This window comes from Mauremys reevesii, linkage group 17 (assembly GCF_016161935.1).
Source record: "Mauremys reevesii isolate NIE-2019 linkage group 17, ASM1616193v1, whole genome shotgun sequence".
In the NCBI taxonomy this organism is placed as follows: Eukaryota; Metazoa; Chordata; order Testudines; family Geoemydidae; genus Mauremys; species Mauremys reevesii.
The window spans coordinates 22857543-22864202 of NC_052639.1; the positions used below are offsets into that span (position 1 = coordinate 22857543).

The 6660-nt window shown below is 53.2% G+C and overlaps 1 long non-coding RNA gene across 1 annotated transcript; it reads right to left on the reverse strand.

The window, feature by feature from the left end:
- Positions 1-369: 369 nt before the first annotated feature.
- On the reverse strand, positions 370-1518 carry LOC120385201. The gene is made up of 2 exons (XR_005589347.1): positions 1463-1518; positions 370-871 (listed from the first exon to the last, which is right to left on the reverse strand). It is a non-coding gene; the product is annotated as an uncharacterized LOC120385201 (long non-coding RNA).
- Positions 1519-6660: the final 5142 nt, after the last annotated feature.

Genomic DNA, 6660 nt, shown 5'->3' on the forward strand with positions numbered 1-6660 from the left:
AGTGAAGTATGAGCGCTCAGAACATCTGCTCAAACTCTGTATCAGGTGATCAACTGGTGTAAATCATGGTACTTCCATTGTCTTCCATGAACTGGGACTCCTACAGCACTTGCCTTCAATGTCCATGCCAGTGATGACTGCCAGTGTTAGTGAATATCCATATCCGACTGCCCATATCTAAGAACATAAGAACGGCCCGTCTAGCCCAGTATCCTGTCTACCGACAGTGGCCAATGCCAGGTGCCCCAGAGGAGTGAACCTAACAGGAAATGATCAAGTGATCTCTCTCCTGCCATCCAGCTCCACCCTCTGACAAACAGAGGCTAGGCACACCATTCCTTACCCTTATCTGATCGGCTTAGGGACAGCTGAAAGGTTAATCACTGTTATTGTTTATTATATTTTTTTTAACAAGAAGATTTTAGTTTTACTAATTTTTTGCATTTTTTTCAACATCTGTTCAGAGACCACTTGCCCACTGAAAGTTTGTCTGTTGGTCTCTGTGGTGACATGAAAAGAGGTCTGGAATTTGTCCTGTGTGCAGTCTAACCAGACATGATGATCATGCCATTGCTGTTTATGATCAGATGAAAACAGGTTTGTGAGTGCCTGCGTAAGAGTATGTGTTTGTATGCATATCAGGGTACATGTGCTGAGGATGTTTATAGAGAGAAATATCCTTGTTGGCATCTGGATAACCCAGGCATGTTCTTGTGCCTGCAATTTTCTCATCTTGAGGATCTATAGTTATCCCATTGTCTTCTTACAGATATAGTGGATGTGTGAGGATTCAGAACAAACTGCAGTCACCACCTTATTAAAGCCAATAACAGCGCAGGCATAGTCATGGAGATTCTTTTGTATATCAAATCTGTGCAGTGAGAAAGCGAATTGAAAATATGGCTTTAGCTCCAGCTATGTCCCAACTATATACCCATGAGCCTAGAAAAAGGGGACAGATGCTCAGAGGGGACAGTGACTCTGCTACTGATCACTTTTCTGTGGAGTGAAACTAGAGGCTGCTTCCCAGTGAGACTCTCCCAACCCACACTCCTCAACCTCCCTTCCCACAAACACATCTGAAAGTTATTAGGGTCAAATAGTCTTCTTCCCTTCCACTTCTGTTGGCTATATTCTCCTGGCACCTCCTCTGGGCTGTTCCAGCCAACACATCCAAGTTAGTTATATCCCCACTAATATCCCCTTCACACAAACACCTTTCTTCCCACATCTGTATGAATACAAATTACCCTCTTCTCATTTCCCTCCCAAGTTCCTTTCCTCTTAGTGGGAGTCCTAGTCCCTCATATGACACCAGCACTGATTCCACTAGTGAATACTGTTACCCATTCAGAGAAATCCTGACAATTTTCTGTTCCTATTACTGGCCTTGGGGCTAGTCAGTCCCAGATGTCCAACAGAAATATTTACAGAGTTAGAAAACAATGAAGCTACACATCACTGTTCAGTTCTTCATTGCTGATCCACTTTCATCTGCCCTCAGGCTTTGAGTATGTCAGTCCAAGGAAATAATAACCAGCTCTTGTGTGGTTAGAGAGAAATTCCTGGAATAAAAGGTGTCGTGGAAAAATTGACCACACCTTTGATTTTGGGTCAGACACAGCCTGAGGCACCTTTATTGGGGTACAATTATGCATAAAGGGAAGGTCAACGTAGCCCCACGCAAAGAAGGGGGGGGGTATCTGCCTTGCCTTTAACAGACTTTCACTAAGCTTATAAAGGCCAAAACCACAAAGCATAATTACACATCACACACATTACACGTTACCAACTCCTTATTTGGCATACTTTCTTACTTTTAGCGAGCCTGTCACCATCTAGGGCTTTTCCTGCTATTGTCCCAAATGTGGTTTTCGTTGGTAGTCTGCCTGCCTGTAAGACCCCTGCTTGCGGTTACTTCTGCAAAAGCTCTAGCTAGACTCTGCGTATTACAGCTGGGCACCTTAGGGCCGCTTGGTTTCTCTTTTGCTTTACTTTCTGGTGCCCGTTATATAGACAAACAAGAATTGCAGAAGTTAACCTTTGTCCTATATAGCAATTGGGTTTTGCTAACAGGCCTGGGCCTGAAAGGCAGGGGTTAGGATGCAGTTTGCTTCTGACCCTATGGGTGGGGGTCTGGCAGCTAACTCAGCTTGGGGCAAGCGGGACCCCTTAAAATCCCTATCAAAGGAAAAAGCAAATTGGAGGCACACCGAGACATATTTCCCTCCACCACAGACAATCCCACCTAGTTCAGTTCAGAGTGACTCTGAATATGAAACATGAAATGGGTAAGTTGACAAAGGGACATGAGCTGCTATCACTGTGGCCAGAGAGGCCGCATACGGTCCCAGTGCCCCAGGCTCAAGGACAGACAGAGCCAACTGACCCCACACCGGGTTAACTTGGTAGAGGCCCAGACGGACAAGAGGCAGGCTTCCCAGGGGCTGGCAGCTTATCAACTGCTCAGGAGAGAGGCGGTCCCCAGGTCGGCTCCTCTGGGGGCGTTGGATGCCCCGGACTCAAGGTTCTCGGTTTACAGGGTGGGCTGTCCCTGTGGAGCGAGTGTCTTGTTCCCCTGGAGGTGGATGGGAGGAAAGTCTATGGATACTGGGACACGGGCGCTGAGGTGACGCTGGCCCGGCCCGAGGTGGTGGCCCCAGATCAGGTGATGCCCAACACCTTCCTGACCCTGATGGGGGTGGGTGGGACCCCATTCAAGGTGCCCGTGGTGATGGTGCATCTGAAATGGGGACACAAGGGGGGCCCCAAGGAGGTGGGGGTGCACCACCATTTGCCCACCGAGGTGTTGATGGGGTGGGGATCTAGAGGACTGGCCAGCAACCCCCGGAACGCCTTAGTCGTGACCCAGAGCTGGCGAAGGACACTACGTCCTGACCTTGGGGAGGATGTCACCCCAGAGGCACAGAACCCTACCCTGGTGGGGCGGGAACACCCAAAGGCAAGGCTCAGGGGAGGCTGTGGCTTCTGACCCAACCCTTCCCCAGCCGACGAGTTCCAGGCCAAGTTGCAGAAAGATTCCCTCCTTGCGGAGACCAAGGGACCTGGCTGACCTCAGTGTGGTACAGTCCATGAGGAGAGGTTTCAAGGAGAGGTTCCTGTGGGAGAAGGTGTTCCTGTACCGAGAATGGGCTCCCCCAGGGGTAGTAGAGGCATGGGGGATCAGGAGACTTCTGGTGGTTCCTCAGAAGTTTTGCCACAAGCTACTGTACCTGGCCCATGATATCCCTCTCGCAGGGCACCAGGGAATTCGGCGCACCCGGCATAGGCTGCTACAGAAATTTTACTCGCCTGGGGTCTTTACCCATGTCCGACAGTATTGCCAATCCTGTGACCCCCTGCCAGAGGGTGGGGAAGGCCCGGGACAAAGGGCCTTTACCCATCATAGAAGAACCTTTCCAGAAGGTGGCCATGGACGTAGTGGAACCTCTCAGCAAGACGACCTGGTCGGGGAAGAAATACATTCTGGTGGTGGTAGATTTCGCCGAAGCGGTGGCCTTGTCCTCTATCAAAGCAGACACTGTGGCAGATGCGCTGCTGATGATTTTCAGCAGAGTGGGGTTCCCCAAGGAAGTCTTAACGGACCAGGGGTCCAACTTCATGTCGGCCCTGCTCCGGTGCTTGCGGGAGAAATGCGGGGGGTCCGGCACAACTGGGCCTCAGCGTATCACCCCGAGTCCAACGGGCTGGTGGCAAGGTTCAACGGGACTCTAAAGATGATGCTAAAAACATTTATGAACCAGCACCCGCAGGACTGGGACAAGTAGTTACCTCACCTGCTGTTCGCATACAGGAATGTACCGGGTTTTTGCATTTTGAACTGTTGTATGGCAAGCGGGTAAGGGGGCCCCTAGACCTGATGAGAGACGAATGGGAGGGGAAGGCGGTGGAGTATGTCCTGACCTTCCGAGAAAGACTTGCCGAGCTCATGGGCCTGGCCAGGGAGAAGCTGGCCCGAGCCCAGAGGCAGCAGAAGGTCTGGTATGAGCGCACGGCGCAGGCCCGCACCTTCACCACCAGGGATCAGGTGATGGTTCTCATCCCCGTGAGCAAGAACAAACGCCAGGCTGCCTGGGAAGGGCCCTTCAAGGTTGTCAAGCAACTAAATGAGGTAAACTATGTGGTGGAGCTGTCGAACCGGGCGCACCACCGCCGGGTGTACCATGTGAATATGATGAAGCCATATTATGACAGGGGAACTGTGGTGTTGGCTGTGTGTGGACATTGGGAGGAGCAGGGAGATGACCCTTTAGTGCATCTATTCCCTGGGACAAAAGCTGGTTCCCCCTGGAAGCAATTCCCCTCTCTAATCAGCTGACCTTGGCCCAGCACGCTGAGATCAGCGGGGTGCTGCATCTGTACGGACAGCTGTTTTCCAACCAGCCTGGACGCACTAATTTGACTCTCCACCGGGTGGAGACCGGGTCACATCCTCCTATAAGATGCTCCCCTTTCCGAGTCACCACGAAAACTGCTCAAGACCTGGAAAGAGAGGTCAGGGACATGCTGGCTTTGGGGGAGATCCAGCCGTCTTCCAGCCTTTGGGCCTCACCAGCGGTGCTGGTCCCCAAAGGGATGGGTCGATCCGGTTCTGTGTGGACTATCAAGCTCAATGCCATCACTGTATCCGATGCCCAGGCCTGACGAGCTCCTAGACAACTGGGAGGCGCTCGATACCTCACCACCATGGATCTTACCAAGGGCTACTGGCAAGTGCCGCTGGATGCAGCTGCAGGCTAAAATCGGCCTTTATCACCCCCTGGGGCTGTATGAGATGCTGACCCTGCCTTTCAGCCTCAAGGGTGCGCGGCCACCTTCCAGCGCCTGGTGGGTCAGCTACTGAGGGGGATGGAGAGTTTGCCGTGGCGTATATTGATGACATATGTGTCTTTAGCCACACCTGGGGTGACCACGTGTCCCAGGTTAAACAAGTGCTGGACCAACTCCGAGAGGCTGGGTAAAGTGCAAGGTGGGGCTGGCTGAAGTATCTTATTGGGCCATTGGGTGGAGCGGCTGCCTAAAGCGAGAACCAGCCAAAGTGGAGGTGATCAGAGACTGGCCAGCTCCCCAAACCAAAAGAAAGTCAAGCCTTTATTGGGATGGCGGGGTACTATTGAAGGTTCGTGCCCCACTTTAGCGCCATAGCCGGCCCCATCACTGATCTGTGCAAGAAGGGAAGCCAGACATGGTGGTCTGGACAGAGGAGTGCCAGGAGGTTCTCTGGGCGCTGAAGGAGGCTCTGGTTAGTGGCCCAGTTCTGGCAAACCCAGACTTTGACAAGCCCTTTACTGGGGCGGTGTTAATGCAGGAGGATAAAAGAGGAGAGACACCTCATCGTGTACCTGAGGAAGAAGTTGCTACCCGGGAGCAGAACTACGTGGCCATCGAGAAGGAATGCCTGCCATGGTGTGGGCCCTTAAGAAACTAGAGCCATATCTCTTTGGGCGACACTTCACCGTGTACACCGACCACTCTCCCCTAACCTGGCTGCACCAGATGAAAGGAGCCAATGCCAAGCTCCTGAGGTGGAGCCTGCTCCTGCAGGATTATGACATGGCCGTAGTCCATGTGACGGGAAGTGCCAACCTGATAGCAGGCGCGGTGGCCCGGAGAGGGAGCAGGGGCAAACTTCCCCAGGTCACTGGGCAGTTCAGTCTCGACGGGGGGAGAGCTGTGATACAGTAGGGACTGTCTGTGTGGGGGATGGGAAAGCCGGGGATGACTTTAGGTGAAGGACAGGACCTGAGCCTGTAACCTGAGCCAGGCAGGGAGGAGGTGGGGGTTCGACACCTTTGCCCGGGAAGCTGGACAAAAGAAGAGAGCCTGCTGGAAGGAGTTAGTTCAATTTCGGTTTTGGGCTGGGGGGAGGAATTCAGGGAATTCCAAGCTGGGAACTAAGCTTCCTGAACCCCAGAAAGACTTGATTGAGGGTCCTGGTTGTGCCTACAAGCTCTGCTGTAGACTGAGTTCCTGTTGTCCAATAAACCTTTTGTTTTACTGGCTGGCTGAGAGTCACTGGGAGTCCCAGGAAGAGGGGTGCAGGGGCTGATTCCCCCTGGCTGGAGCTGCACAACCCCTTGGTCATGCTCCCGGCCGGAACCCGCAACCCCGCAGCACCGCTCTCCTGGCGGGAACCCGGATACCCACAGTCCCACTGCTCCCGGCCTCTGCGGCCATTCTGGTGGCCCGCTACCCGGCCGGAACCCCGCAACCCCGCGGTTGCGCCTCCCGATCAGAGGTCCGCATCACGCGGCCCGCTCTCCCAGCCAGAGTCCCGCAACCTCGCGGTCCCGCCACCCGGCCAGAGCCCCGTATTCCCTGCTCCCTGGTGCTCAGCTGGCACTAGGGGAATATTAGCCAACCCAGGTTCTAGGCCCCAGGTCTTTACAACTGGATAGTTAATTACAATTTCATTATAGCCAAGAGCTCCACAGATCTCAACTATGGTCTGGACGGCTTCTGGAAGTTCTGGGTTTTAGGCAGCTAATCCTGATCTGATACAGGGCAGATGAGGACTGTGGAAATCCCTTCCCTTCTGGTACATGTTGGGCAGCAGAGAGGCTTGTTACCTCCTCCCCACTGCCCCGTGGCACTGTCACTGCATCCCTCTCACTCACTCACCGTCTGGTTTATTTCTCC